This window comes from Castor canadensis, chromosome 15 (assembly GCF_047511655.1).
Source record: "Castor canadensis chromosome 15, mCasCan1.hap1v2, whole genome shotgun sequence".
Lineage (NCBI taxonomy): Eukaryota > Metazoa > Chordata > Mammalia > Rodentia > Castoridae > Castor > Castor canadensis.
The window spans coordinates 86346987-86363111 of NC_133400.1; the positions used below are offsets into that span (position 1 = coordinate 86346987).

Sequence of the window (16125 nt, forward strand, 5' to 3'; positions counted from 1 at the left end):
ACTGATTTAAATCCAGTTTGCTTTCTGGTACTTACTCACTGACAACTTCATTTGGAGAACTTGGATCCTTTATTTTTTATGTCACTTAGTGCCTAAATTTGTCATACTCAAAGTTTTGACAGTATTTGACTTACCTATAATGAGAAAATGAATGAATTGTTAGAGATCTGGTCACTCTTCTTTGTAAGTCATATTGGAGTCCCAACCTTGCTAGTAATTGCTCATAGATGTAAAATTTAACAAATAAGAAAAGCATATAGTAGAAGCATGCTTTTTGTTGAATTGCCCTGTATTTTGTTGAATTTCTAAGTTTGTGAAGTTAACAATTAAATTCTCTAACAAAGTTCCAAGATAGCCTATAATCAATCAATCACATGTTGCCCCCAAATAGCCATTATCAAGTAGAAATTCCTAGGCTTAAGAAAATATAAATCATTCGTGTGAAATAGGTGTCTTAGGAAAGCCAATTAGAAAAAGAAGGAAAAAAGAAAGCCAAATAGAATCATGACAACACTAAATTAGCTTGAAGTTCCTGTAGTCCAAATTAGTATTTTTTTCTTAAACAAAACAAAGGATTCTAATGTAATTAAAGAAGAGAAAAAGATATATTTCTTAAATCCAACAGTTCCTAATTATTTTCCTGGCTCTTCCTCCTATGCTTTTACATTCCTGTTTCCCAAAGACCTTTCCTTGGCTCTCATCTTTACATATCTATCATCTATTTTCCTGGAATTCAGCTAGCACCTCTGGATACAGAAGTCCCACATCAAGATCTTTGTTTTCTTTTGCTCCCAAATTTTATTTTAAAAATCAGTCATAATAGTAAGCACTTATTAGCCAGATACTGCCATTATATTACATGCGTTACATTGTAATTCTTACAACAAAACAGCAAAAGAGACATGATGATCCTAGCTGTATAGAAATGGAAACAGAAGCTTAAAGGTTAAACAGTAACTCCAAAGCAATACAAGCAACAGTGATTAGCTGAGTCTTCAAGCTAGGGTGGTTCAGACACCAAAGTCTGTGTTCTGCCCAGTAGGCTGTTTTCAGTCAGCTTCCTCATGCATAATTGAGACATCAGATGTGTCTTTGATGCTGTCATATCCTTTAACTGGCACAATTATTAATCTCAATAGTCTAAAGTTACACTAGTAATACAACTTTTGAGCTGCGTGATGATACCATTATGCTATATTTATATTACATTGTCTTTTACTTACTTGAACACATGTTCATAGCACCTTGTAGAGTCCCAAGAATTAGGCTGAAAATCAAATATTTGTTGAGTAAATGTAAATTATTTGAATTTCATATCCAGATTTATTTCCTACATCAGTCTCCTTCAAATTCAGAGCTTTCAATACCTTGACCATGACTTATCAAAGAGTCGTAACTGTATTTCTTGGTCCATTTCCCTTCTTGGCTTCAGTTGGTCACAATATGTTCTCCTTGGGCAATTTTGAAAAATGTGAAGTTCTGAACCCTGCTCAAATCTTCCATGATAACCCACTGCCTAGCTTTCATGACCACTTTGAAGAATATTACTTCATTCTATTAGTGCCTCAGGTAAGCTAGGGCACATCACTGAGGCTCCTAAAAATCGAGACTTATTCTGTCTTTACCTTTTCCTTTTGCTTATGAATCAGGACATTATTTTCTTAGCATGACAACATTTTTCTGCACCTTCTAAACCCAGCTCTTCCATAGGAATTATTGGCTTATCTAGTAAGAAAGGAACTGATTTACATTATTCATTGTGTCCCTCTCCTGACCATTTATTACTCTGTTAGCATTTGAAATACATGTATTACTTGATCAGATGAGGACAGATGGATATATTTTCAATGGAACAGAGCATGTGGATGGGTCTAAATGTTTATCAAATCTTTAAGTCCCAGAAAAAGAAACTTGTAAAAAGAAAAGAGTTACAACATTTATCATTCACTCAACAGACATCTAATGGTTTCTTCTGTATGACAGGAATTCTGCTGAATATTTTGTTACCACATCTATGCTCACTTGTAAATATATTTTACTACAGAACATTTCTACAAAATTCAGACATAAAAGACTAATAAGCTATGGGATAGGTAAGCTGCCACTTAACAGTTCTATCAAAGCAATATATTTAACTCCCTATGTTAAAAATGCAAACAAACTTTTGACTTCCAAGATCAATTACACCTATAGAGGGAGGCTTGCTGGAAACAGTATTCTGTCTTGTCAAGGACTCCTTATCATCAAGGAAGAATAAACACTCTAATTATATTTTTTTACTTTTTTGTTTGTTCCCTAATTGGATCATTAATTACTTCCTAGAATTCAAATCAACATCAGATTTATAGCTGGAGGCTATTGAAATATTGATTTGGTTATAGAAATGTCAAACTTGGCAGGTAAGCTGTCTTACCGCTGAAGAATGCTTTGGCTTTACTGAAACTGGGACTTGTTTTTAATGGCTATTAGAATGTAATGAGCAAACCATTTGCATTTGTACCAGGACTAGAGAGAACTTTTGGGAAGTTAGTTTCTTTAGCATCTTCTGATTCCATTTTTCTGGAATTAAGGTAGCAAAAAATACACAAATCCCATTTATCAAAAACTCTGACATTCACTTGCTATTTCTACATGACCTTGTTACACTTAAAGTAAGATCCAGGGGACCCCAAATCATACAGGATGTCTTTATTTGGACAGAGAATGATGTTGAAAAACTTAAATGTGACTTTTACATGGTTCTGCATTTTCTGGCACTGTAAATATAACATGCCATGTCATCTCCCCATACACCGTGGTTAATCACATTTAATTTGAGAAGAATAGACCTAGCCTGCTTATTTCATAGGTTGTAGTGAGAAGAACAATTTTTTAAGTATCCATCCTCTGAACTTCAAAAACACATTGTACCTTGAGAAACCATTGTGTAAGTCTCATATAGATGTGTTTCTTTACATTAAAAAATCATTTACTATATTTCCAATGAGCTCATCAGAAAAACTGGGTGATTGAAAAGTGGAAAAGGGGGGTAAGACAATTAAATAAATGGAAAGAGAGCTGAATACTTATATGATACTTAACCTAGAGTATTCTGACATTTAGGATGTGACTTTCTAAGCCATCACTTTAAGCAAATCTTAATATATTCAGACTTCTTTTTACAGTAAAGATATCTGCTGTGCACACTTATAACTAACAGTGGTATAAAGGAGAATGAGCTACTAGAAACCAAAAGAAGGCTTTGTCCCACTTCCTCCCCATAATATTTATTTAAGGGAACAGAGATTTTCTGCTGTCATCCATTCACACATTAAGGAAAGAGAGGTGTTTCTTCCACTCCTCCCAGAGCATCGTGCTTCTCCATCACATAGGCAAAGGCAATAGCCAAACCTTGCTGAATTGGCCTTGATCAGGCTAAGTTCTCTACCACCAACAGAACCAAGAAGGTAACCAATTGCAGAGCAGCACATTGCACCTTTTGTCATAAACTCAGTGAGGAGAATCATGACACATGAATTATGGTTGTCATAGCTGTTCCAACTTGCTTCCTATCTGATGGAGAGGGTTTGTAAAAGAGTGCTTTTATATCAGAAAAGTATATCAGCATCAAGTTTTTTAATGCTGAAAGATGAGTACGTTAGCAAGCTATCGTGCTCTTTCTCCTTAAACATCTCAATCTGATGATTCAAAAAAGAAAGTTTTCACTCCACCCCACTGATCAGCTAAGATATAATATTTTAACTGTGAGTAAAAAGTATGTTTCCTCAAAGAGAATATTTTTAGACAGTGAATAAGACTCTAAATGAAGCACTGGAAAAATTAGTCCTGGGCCTCTGTTTCTGCCCACAGTTTTCAAATTAAAATGATGCCCCTGGACGTAATGAAACAATCTACATGGCTCTTCAGGAGGACTTGGGAAATCCACTCTCCTGACCCCTGGCAATGCAGTGTGAGTACCATATCCAATCCTTCTAAGCTCTAGCCAATGTTTTCCCAACTAGAATCAAATCTTCATAGATTCTCAGTCTGCTAGCCAGCCCAAAGCAATATTCGTACAAAAAACCTAAATGGTAGTCAAATTCCCTTTTATCTATTCTCTTAGGAAATTCTTTCAAAAATTTGATACATGTACATTTAAGAGGACTTAGAAATCAATAAACCCCACACAATGCTAAAAATGCATGCAATTTACTTTGAGGTTATGCAGTGAGTCACAGTTTGATACATGTATCTGGTGTTACTAATATAGAATTATCAATCATATAAGGGACATAACAGGACTTTTAAGATTGCAACATACTTGAATTTAATTGCTAAAATTTCAGATGGTACCAACTAATCACAATTTTTGTACTGGAGCAAATAATTAAGGAACTATCTTTTGGAAACCAGAAGCCATTCATTGAAAAGAGGCAAAATAGATCTAATTCTTTATTAGTTGACATGGAAAAATCTTTCTAATCCTCTGAAACTCCTTCTCCATGAAGCAACTGAGACTTAGTTCTTCAAATGTGGGTGAAATTAAAATTTGCACAGGGAATCATTCAGCACTTGGCTGACATTTTATTTTACACTGAAAATCATTATGGGAATACATAATATATTGATCTTAATTTTTGATAGATTATATATTCTTGATAGTATTAACCAAAATTTTTTAGATGTTATGGAAATGAGAGGAAACAAATGTGCACAGAATGAAATATTTCTTGACCAGTAATCATAATTCACCTAATGTCTCTAACCCAGATTTTCTAAAGGAATTAGACTTTTCTTGAATCTTCATTGCTTATTTAAAAAATAAGTGTTTTCTTGAAAGTCCTCTAGGGCCCAAAGAAATGCCTGCAGATGAGTTTTCCATGGAGATTCTATCAATGTGAAATGATTTATAGTGTTCAAATTGGTAGAGAATGAGAAAATAACTGATTTGCTGAATCTCAAACCTGATTGGCTGATATGCAGCCCACTGCATTTAGGGGCATCACTTAGCTTTTTATATTTGCATCCCATTCTATAAAGAACTTCATCCATACTATCTCAGAGTAGTTATGATTCTCATAGCAACCATGAAACTGTAAACCTTGTAGTATAAATGAAAAAACAGAGTGTTAGTGATTTGCAAAATAACAACCAGTGAGTGTGTGATTAATCCTGATCTTCTGATGACAAATTTCAAACCCTTTTTATTTTCAGGCCAAGAAGGTTATTTCACCTCTCTAAAATTCTGGACCTTGGTTGCCTTTGAAAGGCCAAATCTATAATTTAACAAATTTGTGTGGTTACTGTCAATGAATTACACTAAGCACTGGATACCCTCAATCAGAGAAAAACGGCCACAAAATGATGCTTCATTACTTTCACTTAAAAAGGTCTTTCAAAGTGCAATTATTTTTTAAAAATAGAGAGGATATTAGAGTTGTAATAAAATGTCTCTATAGTCTCTCATTTTAAAACACTGGAACATAATTTATACTTGATGGAACTGGGCTTTGAACACCAGCATATTATCAATGAACTACAATGTCTTGACTATTTCCTTAGACTGCAAGATAGGGAATTCAAGTAAGGGTCCTTGAAGAATTTACTGAGCTCCATGATTCTTAAAACTCTCTGCTATAAGTGACAATCTGACTCATGAATGTAAATGTCGCTGAATTATGTTAGACTCTTAACCTGCTCACCACAATTCAAATTTTCTGTGCATGTGTCCCCATTGTTCACGTGGCACTTTGTAGAAAATATTTGATAAAAATTGAATTAAGTAATTAGTTAATGATCTAGTAATAAGCATCTCAGTTGATTCAAAATAGGGATTTTCATTCCTGGTTATATTAAGACAGCTCCTTTATTATCACATTTTTTTCTAGACCTTAATCTGATTTTTGCATCAGAAGTAAGTTTCCAATAACCTCAGGTAGAAATTTAAAGAGAAAAGAAAGAAAGCAGTAGACATATATACAGATTTGAAATGTAGTTGTGGCTTATATTCCTAGCTTATGAAACTTGTTAAAAAATAAATATTTTCTCTTAAATCATTTGCTTAATAGATGAACAGTTTTCTTGAATATGTATTAAGCTCCAAAATAAATGTCCTTACTTAGCTTCTAAGGTCAATTAACATAGGACCATTTAACAATATTTAATATATTACAGAAATAGTAGAAGATATGGACTCAGAAGTTATCTCCCAGAATCAGTTAAAATCATTTAAATCAAGCTTCACATATTTACATTCAGTTCTAATCATGCAGCAAAAATAGATCTATTTTCTACCATACCTTCATTTTTCTCTCTTCTCTGTTGTTGAACAAATTAGTTTCAACTCTGCCCCAGCCGCCTGGGTTCACTTAATTCTTGCTATTAACCCACTAAAAGATGTCAAGGTTTACTAAATTGCTCTATGAATATTTATTACTATATTTAACATATTTATATCTGAAGACATTCCTTAGAAATAATTATTTTGTCCAACATATGTTCAAGCCTTTTGAACAGTCTTGTGCAATCGTAAGAGTTACAAAATCAGTTTCTAAAATCATCCACTTACACTGTCAGTTCAATCACTATAGTTACAAAACAACTTAAAGTTTTAAAAGCTGCTTATTATTCTAAGAAAATATCTGCTCTGTCTGATTTCCATCACCGTACTCAGGAAAGGAAAATGAGGGCTTCAAAAGAAGTGAAACTTTTGTTAAGTTTTTAAGTGATGAGAGGACTTTAGACAGTATTTAACAATCCTAGGTTATTATTACCTACAGTGAATTGATTAATGCTTCTGAAAAAATTAATAAAGCAACATTTTAGGACTTTAATTTTAATTGAAAAGATTTTTGTAAAAAGATGTTTGTATACTCTCCATAAGGGTAGTCAATGAATTACAAAAAAAAATTCTTTGTAAGCTCACCCACAGTATATAAATTTCATTTGATTCTTCCCTTATCATTTTACTCCCCACAACATGATTTTTCTTCATTAAAATCACTGTGGAGTGATTCATTTAGGAAAGATGAAAGTAGAGTCCAAGGGTCAATGGAATGACATAATGGAAACTGTCAACTCTTGTCCCTTGGTATTTTCAAAGTTTAGAGTCAGCCATTTCCTGGTTTGGTTCTGCCCACAGATCTCCCATAGAAATTCAGAGGAACTAATGAACACTAAGTGTATCAAAAGGAGAATATGTCCCCAGAGAGTGGTTAAGATGAACACTGTTGACTTTCACATTTTCCTTTTCAAAATGCTTGGCTTCTTCACCAAAATTAATTCACCTCATTTTTGTTTTGAGAACAATTCTCAAAAACAGATTCTTCTTTAGTCAATAACAGAAAAGAATGGAAAAACAACGATGATAGAGAAAAAACAGTTCAAATACATGTTAAGACAATCTTAGCGCTGCTGAGTGGCAACAATTTCACTTACATGAAGGTTGTTGAGCCCAAATCTATAACTTTAAGCAGTAAGAACATTCTCCTTCGAGCAAGGTGGCAACTCAAGGGTGAAACATTAATATACAACTGAAATGAGACAAAGAAAAATAAAATTCTTTAAAGACATTTCCTAAATGTAAATTACATTGTCTCTAACTAAACAAAATTGAATATTCAGCTGTAAGAATCTCCTACCTAAAGTTTGAAAGACTGGATGTGTGTTGATTCATCCCCAGAATGAACAGCCACACAAGGTCCACTGAGTTCTTACACAAGGTCATTTACCTGGGTAAATCTGTTTACATCACTGTCTGCAAGACACTCTTACATCCACTAAGATGACATGGGAGTATCTCCTCAGTTTTAAAGAGATACTTCTATCCTTTCCACAAAATTATTTAAATCTGCAATGTTTTGCTTTTTCATAATATCATTTAAATACTTGCAAACTTTAAAATGGTTAAACATATCATGTAAGGAAACTATTTTTAAGTTATAGAAAAACTCTTCTGACTAAAAAGAAAAATGATCCACAGGACAGATTCACAAATTTGTGAGGCTAAATATCATGGAAAAGGCAAATGACTATTTTATAGTCTTGTATCACAGATAGTAAATTAAAATGTTTGTGATAAGCAACAGTGTATTTAAGGTTTCAAAATTACTTTCACTATTCCTACATGGTTTGGTCACTTAAAGTTTCTGAAAATTTTGTATATGTTTCAATTCTACTCAAAATTAAGCTCTATACAGACATTTGAAGTTAAATTCAGTTATTTTGAGTTATACAAAAGAAGGGAAAGAAATATTTTTATATTTCTTTCTGCATTTACTTTATACCTGAGATAAATAAAAATGACTGAAATGTGAAAATATATTTATTTACCTAAAAGAAGGAATAAAACTTTTAATTTGAGGGAAAGGAATTTAAAATAAAAATGTTATAAAGAATGAAGCATAAGAGTGCAAATATCTAAAAAACTTTGTGTCTAAGATCTGCAGCCCATGTGAACATGAAAGCAAAAGTTGTCAACTCAGAGAAAATGTGATAATGTGATTATAAACGATAACTTGTTTTATTTATAGTATATATTTAACAATGTGCAATCACACATAAATATTTATTTTATATCAATATGATTTAATATGTATTATTTTACACTGACATAATTTAACATGTTATTTTACATTTTATTTGGAGAAATCATATTCACATGTTGCTCTTTTAAGAGACAAACACAGGAAGTTAAGAGATGATAAAGCAGGGTTTAGTAATTTTGAATCTAACATGTGCTACGGTGATTTTTTAGCAGGCTGTGTCATATGTATAAATCTATCTTATCTATTCTTGGTATAATTCATTTATATTTTTATGTAGAGTGCAATGAGATACTTCTATTTACTTAACCCCCCAAAAAATCGATAGCCAATGAGTAACTTTTGCTCTAAAAATCACCATCTAGGTCAAAGCCTGCAGAAGTCCTGCAAAGATTCATAGAGAAATGGAAAATATCAACCAGCATACTTTAGAGTATTTACAGAGGAGTCTAAGGGACTAATGATAATGGAAATTGGAAAGGTGAGCATTCAGGAGATGGAGCCCTGGCAATATTTTAATAGTCCTCTGACGATCTCATCTGTGTCACATTTTAGGAAGCTAGTGCACGCTCTTGTACAGGCACCATGGTCGAAGATTGCAGAAAGAATGCTCTAGAACTATGCAATGTATTTAAACTGACTTTCTTGCCACAGAGGTTGGAATTGTTCTTGTGTGATTACTAATTCATTTAATAATACTGAAGCTCCAATTGAAATTATTATTAAAGCCAAGAAAGGTAAATTGTACAAGAGTAAAATCCTTCAAACTAAGGATCCTAACAGCAGAGTCAAAAGGGATGACTGCTAAAAGTTTAAAATATTACTATGAAAAGTCTCAAACTTGATGAACCTTGTGAATTTTATCTAGATAATGCTTAATTCCCGCACATATCGAAGTACGTTAGTATGTTGAGTGTGTAAGCTATTTATCTGATATGTGATCATCAATGTAAGCTAAAATCACTACTCATATTAAAACTGTTGCTGGTTTTGTCATTTGAAGGATCTTCATTATTTAGGATTTTGTAAAATATCCTATTTTCATGACAGTAAAATCCCCAGTACATATGAGACACATTTATTCATTAAGTACTTTGAAATATTGTCTATGCATTATCAATTCCCTAAATATCTGAATATAGCATACATTTATTACCTAAATTCTGCTTATGAGTTGTGATCATATGGCTCAGAATATGTCATTCCCCAAACTCTCATAAACTCCTCCAGTTCCAAAGTTACATGTTAATAATTAATGTAGCATTCATTATAAAAAATCTAGCCATTATTTAAGCTCACATAGCTGAAGATGGCTAAAATATAAAAATATGCAGCAAAGGTTTGGAAGAAAAGTGTAAGATATACTACTAATTTCCTTTAGTGCTGCTCCTTCCTTCATCCTTCCTTTTTCTTTTCTTCTTTTTCTGAGTTTTTTGTTAGTCCATAATAATTGTACAAAGGGGCTTCATTGTGATATATCCATACCTGCGTACAATGTACTTTCTTCATATTTACCTCCTCTATTAGTCTTTCTTATTCCTTCTATAATTTTAATGGATTTCATTATTTTATTTTCATACATGCAATGATGTGCATCTATCATCTTCACCCCCAAGGGTTACCAGAATATTTTCAGACCCTCAAAGAATAAAGGCAGCAGTTTAAAGAGCTAATAGACGGTCATGTGCCTGAAACTTTTAAATGTAACATTTTCCCTACACTGTTTGAATCCAAAATTGATGTGTTCTCTTAAAATGTCTGACTTTGTTTTAATCTGGGAGGTAGAGTTGAAAATTGGAATAATTTTCCAGAATCTACTTCTCTCAGAAAAATAATGTGTTATAAAGTGCAACAAAATGAAATTATAATTATTAAAAGCAGATTAAGTTATAGACTACTATTGCCCTTTGAAGACCAAGAATTTCCTAAATACTGGTACAACTAAGAAAACTTCTCTAGTAAGTTAAAAATCCAATGGAATTTCTAGAAACGTAAGCAACAATACTTTTTAACCAAATTACGGAATAAGAAAGGAGACAATAGAATACGGCATGAATAAAAGACTCAGGATTTTGTCTGAAACTCTCCTGTCTGACCTGTCAAATTCTGAGAAAGGTTTTAGTAAAATCTGTCTTCAGTACCAGTTTCTGTTTGTTCTTTCTTTCTTTTTCATACTAAATCATACCCAGGGAAAATTTCTGCTTGTTTGAGTTTTTGAGTTATTTTCAACCTGGGAAAGTAGTAATATAATATATCACTACAAAACTAGATACTTTAAAAAATATTATCAGTTATATTGATATATTGAATTTAAGCTTATTTAATATGCTGAATTTATCTGAGGATACTGCTGTAGCTATTATGCTGTTATAATCTAGAAGTTTATAAAAATACTGCAAATTATTGAGAAAACATCCCTATGTGTTAATTGACACACAGAGCACTTTGACACCACCTCTCCTATGATTATTTCATAGTAAACTTGGAGTTATACTTACATGTGGATTTGCCATACACCCCTTCTTACAATATATTATGCTATTTGTGAATGAAGATTGCCTCACTATTGGGTAAGCTTTGAAGTAAATGGCATTGAATATGTTCCTCAGAAGCAATTTTTGTTTTAATTGAATAAATACACTCATAGATTTATTGAAATAGTAAACTGAGCAAAAACAAAGAATTAAAAGATTAATAGCATATCAGAGCTTGAAGGAATGTTCCTATGCCTGATTCTTATCCTTAATAATTTAAATAATAGGATGTTAAAACTTGTAACTAATTTCATTTTAGGAAAATATAATCAGAGAATTTTGATTATGCTATTTTTAGCTTAAAATATCATATTAATTACTGAGACAATGACTATGTATCTAAAGCAAATGTAACAGTGATCTTGGAATTTAGGTCTGGTGATCTTTCTAAAACTTTCAATATAATCACCAGAAGCATTCTGGTCATTATAGCTGTCAATAGACATTTCTCAATTTTCTGCACATTGCCTAATATTTCCCTGTGCAAAAAGGGAGACTCAAATGGATGGCTTGATTCAAAAGGAAAAACACAACCTGAAACAAGATGCCCTGCAATCTCAAAACAGCACTGATTTCAGATGGGGAAAAAAGTTTTGAAAGCCATCCTCTGATAGTGAGGGGGTAGTGGGGGAGAGGGAGGGGGTGAGGTAGCAAGGAAGGGGGTGGGGAGAAGGGGGGAGAAATGACCCAAACATTGTATGCACATATGAATAAAAGAAAAAATAAATTAAAAATAAGATAAAATAAAATATTTCAACATTAAAAAAAAATAAACAAAGCTGAGAACCAGGCAGATGTACTTGGCTGTACTGCATAGCAGGAAGTGGAAACATGGTAGAGACTCTTAAACAGCAATACCACATGTCTTTTACCTCTCACTTTGAGGGATGAGTGTTAAAATGCCATAACATTTTTTTTAAGCTTCCCTTATAAAGCATAAGAGATTTAAAAAAAAAACCTCTAACTCAAATATTCATAGCTATTTATGTGTACAACCTTGTATAAAAAAAGAATTAACTGAATAACTCTTTTTAAAAAAAACAGTAATTTTCAAGCCCAGAATGAAGCAAATTATATACTTCCACAAGCAATGCCAACATACCCACAAAAATTCCTAAAACAAATTTTTTAAAATGAAGGGAACAAAGTGTTTTATTTCAAACTTTTTGAGTGTTGAGGAGTCACATCCTTGTGGATCCACATTTTTCCAAAATGCACATATAGCATTGGAGAATAGCAGCAGCCAAAGTAAATGCTTCTAGCTTGATTTTTTTTTAATTGCAGATATTACTTGAGAAAATAGAGTAAGAGAAGTGGAAGGATTTTCCAAAAAAGGAGTACTTGTGGTATTCAACATTTTTCTTATTGACTTGTTTTTTTTTTTCTTTTTTTGCGGTATGCTCTGCCAGCCCTTGTGTGTGTGTATGTGTAGTTGTTGGGTATTTTCGAGATAAGGCCTTGCAAACTATTTGCCTGGGCTGACTTCAAACCATGATCCTTGTGATCTCTGCTTCTTGAGTAACTAGGATTACATGCATGCGCCACTGGCACTCAGCTTTGACTCACTCTTAGTCGTTCTCTCAGCCATTCTATTAATGGTGTTTACAACACAAGATAAATAGTAAGAAGGAACACAGGACATGTTTGTAACCCCTGGTAAATCTTATAGCACAAACTGCTTAGAGAGTAGGAAAGCTGGTGTTAGCCCCACAAAATGAGTGGATTTATCAAATCATTGATAAGACCATCCCTACATTTCATCAACGTGGATTTTTCTCAAAATCCACTGGATAGCATCATTTTATTTTCTTTTTGTCCTTCCTTATTCTAAAGTAAGTTTTTGTTTTATAACAGTACTTTCATTTCTACAGCGCTGAGACTATGGTACCTGATAGGTTTTTTTCTATTCTGGAAGTACAATGTATTGCTCAGATGATTTGAGCCTCACTTATAAACAGTTTAGTCTATTTCCCAACCATGAAAACTGGATCCTCGAAGTTTTCATATATGATATGTAGGTCAACTACATATCAAAACCTGTCATTCCCTTTTTTGTTTGCATTTACTAGGAATACTCTAACATCTTGATAAAAAGCATTAGTTCATAGAGGATAGTATGCTGTCTTTGCATAAGAACATATAAAAGATTTAATAATGACCTGGAACTGGATGTGGTGGTGTAGGACTGTATTCCAAACTCTTGAAAGACTGAGGCAGGAGGACTTAAAGAGACCTTGTTTTAAAACAACAACAAAAACAATTTGGAAGTTAATAACCTATCCTTTCTGAGGATAGTAAACAACAAAGCTATTAATTTGTCTGAGTCTGGGAAATCTTGGGGATTTGTTATTTTAATGAATTTAGTATTGGTCTACTTACTGAAGATGGTTAATAGCTCCTTATTGGATCTAGTACCACCTCCTCCATCTTCCAAAAGTGTATTCTTGGTTGAAATAGTATTAAAGAATAACTTGTGGGACGTCTGCTCAGTGATTCTTTTTTGTTTTGTTTTTGCAATACTGCAGATTGAACCTAGGGCCTTGCACCTGCTAAGCAAATGCAGTACCACTTGAGCCACACCTCCACCCTGAGGCAATTCTTTATTTTATCTATTTCCCAGGGTGCCAAGAATACCTTAGAAGCTTCTTTGAGTAATTAAATGTAGTGTAATCCCCCACACAGCAAAATCTATATACAACAAAAATAGCAAAGAATCTAAAAGTCTCACAACAGTACCTGGAAGGGAAATTGCTTGTGGAATTTGCAGGTGGCCTCATAACTGTGTGGGGCGTCAGTGGTTCATAAATATGTATTGCCACATGCATATAGACTTGGGAATATTCAGTGTTACAAACCTGAATATTCAGGTAGAGCACCAAGAAAACAAGAAAAGGGGGAAGGAACTGCTGGCTAGACAGGAAGGGAGTTGAGTGAAGTTAAAAGACCAAGATAGAGTGGCTGTGTCTGTGGTTGACTTTCACCACGGTCCCTCATGAAGGATAAATAGTAGTTAATAGTAAGAGTTTACACTTCTGTAGCTTTTAATAAGTGTCAGGCATGGTACTACAAGCTGTTACAGGTATTAGTTTTAGTAATCTGCATAATAGGAAGTGAGTACTAGTTTTACTCCAGTGTCACTCAGAGAAACTGAAATAGAGTTTAAATAACTTGAATTTAAGTAACTGAAACATGCACTGAGCCTATGGTTCCCAGGGCTGACAAGCCATTGTAGTGTACTGCTTCTTAAACAGGCACAGCTGCCACCTTCCTGCGAACACAATAAAATTTGCATTTTATTAGGGCTTTCAATGAAACACAAAAAAAGGTCCCATTTTCCCTAAATTTACACAACTCTATACTGGTTTTTCTTTCCAAGTCAGTAGCCACAATTATTCAACTTTCAAGTTACTTTGGAAAGTGAAATGATTCCTCGTAAAAACTGTTTTATTATAATAATCAGTACCTAATAAAGAAAATTTAGGAAGTCTAAAGATGTAGTTGAATGAAAGTGAGAAATAACATCGTGTTTCTTTCTCCTACACAACTAATTGTTAAAATGTGATGGATATTTCCTCTAATTCTTTACTTTACCACTTTTATCATAATGCACACATAATATTCAATTTTTTCGTTTAGCTTTAATTTATTTTAAAAAATAGCCAAGACTTCCAAACCTCCTTCAAAGTTTGATTGTGTAGTCAATCTGTCACATTGACTCACTCAGATATTCATTCAATAACAATTTGGTACTTATTATTTGTCAGTTATTGTCTCATAAGAGGAGAAGCAGAAGGGAACAAGACAGAGGTCTTCATGAAGTTAAATTTCCATTTCACTCAATAATCTAATTGTGTAATAATAGTTCTCTCAGTTCTGATTAGTATTAGCAGGGTTTAGCTTCTCAGAAACTTATTTCTTCAATAAAATAAGTAAAATGAAACACTCAGTTTACCATGTTAGTATTGGGTGAGACTATTAGGGGTTTTTTAAGTTATATTGTTTTATATGGGGGGACTCATTGTGACAATTCCAAATAAACTTACATTGTACATTAGTTAGATTGCCCTAATTATGGGCTTTAAAAAAATTTTTTTTTACAAGTAGAGAATGCTTTCCAATTTTAAATAAACTGTGGCATTGACAACAAATTTAAGGATTATCCCATAGTTTTTATTGATTGCCTAAGGCTATTCAAGTGTAAGTATTTATGTTCAAAACAAGTGAAGATTAAACAGGAAACTCATTTAAACCACATTTGCACATAACTTAATCTACTCACATTTTTCACTCGCTTCTGGGTAATTCTTTTCAGATTGAACCCAGAGTCTTGTGCATGCTAGGCAAGTGCTATACCATACGTGACATTCCAGCTCACATTTTTCACTTTAATGTACTATCATATTAAAATATTTTGTCCTGCAGATAGACAATTTTATGACACATCAGTTAGACTTTGTGTAAACTCTAAGTGCCCTGCCTAAGTGTATTGAATTTTTTTATTATAATGGATTAGGATTAGATTGAACTGAATTGAATAGCAAAATTTAAACTCCTAGAAAGAATATTCGTTTATTTTAATTTTTTTTAGTGTTGTTCTGGGCGGGGATACATTGTGACATTTACAATTTTCTTACACTTTATCAAATATATTATACTTGAACTCACCCCCTCCAGAATTTTTAAATGACAAAATAGCAAAAAGTTACTATTTAATGAAGAGTCATGTTTTGTTTCTGATTCTTTCAAAAATCCAAGAATATAAATAATTTTTATGTCATTCAATTATATACACTTCCAGTCAACACAGAGAGATATTTATTGCTTTAGATATCTTCAATAACTTGTATCCAAGAGAAGAAAGTTACACATGATGGATTTTTCAGAAACATTTGATTAAAGTTATTGAAAAAGAAAATTTATATGAGAAACAATTATGGCAATAGTAAAATTTACTTTGTTACAGTATTAATAAAAGGTGAGTCACTGAATGAGATCCATCTCTGTTTGATCAAAGGGTTTGTGTTAATTATATGTAATGAGCATGAATTTAAATAGCAAATCTGATGAAT

The 16125-nt window shown here is 32.8% G+C and overlaps 1 long non-coding RNA gene across 1 annotated transcript in view; it reads left to right on the forward strand.

Annotated features, from left to right (window-relative positions):
• The first annotated feature begins 3718 nt into the window (after positions 1-3718).
• The window catches only part of LOC141417303 (uncharacterized), a 34551-nt gene continuing 22144 nt past the window's right edge, over positions 3719-16125 (forward strand). Inside the window, exon 1 of the long non-coding RNA XR_012441824.1 lies at positions 3719-3949. This is a non-coding gene — a long non-coding RNA (uncharacterized lncRNA). The remainder of the gene's footprint in view (positions 3950-16125) is intronic.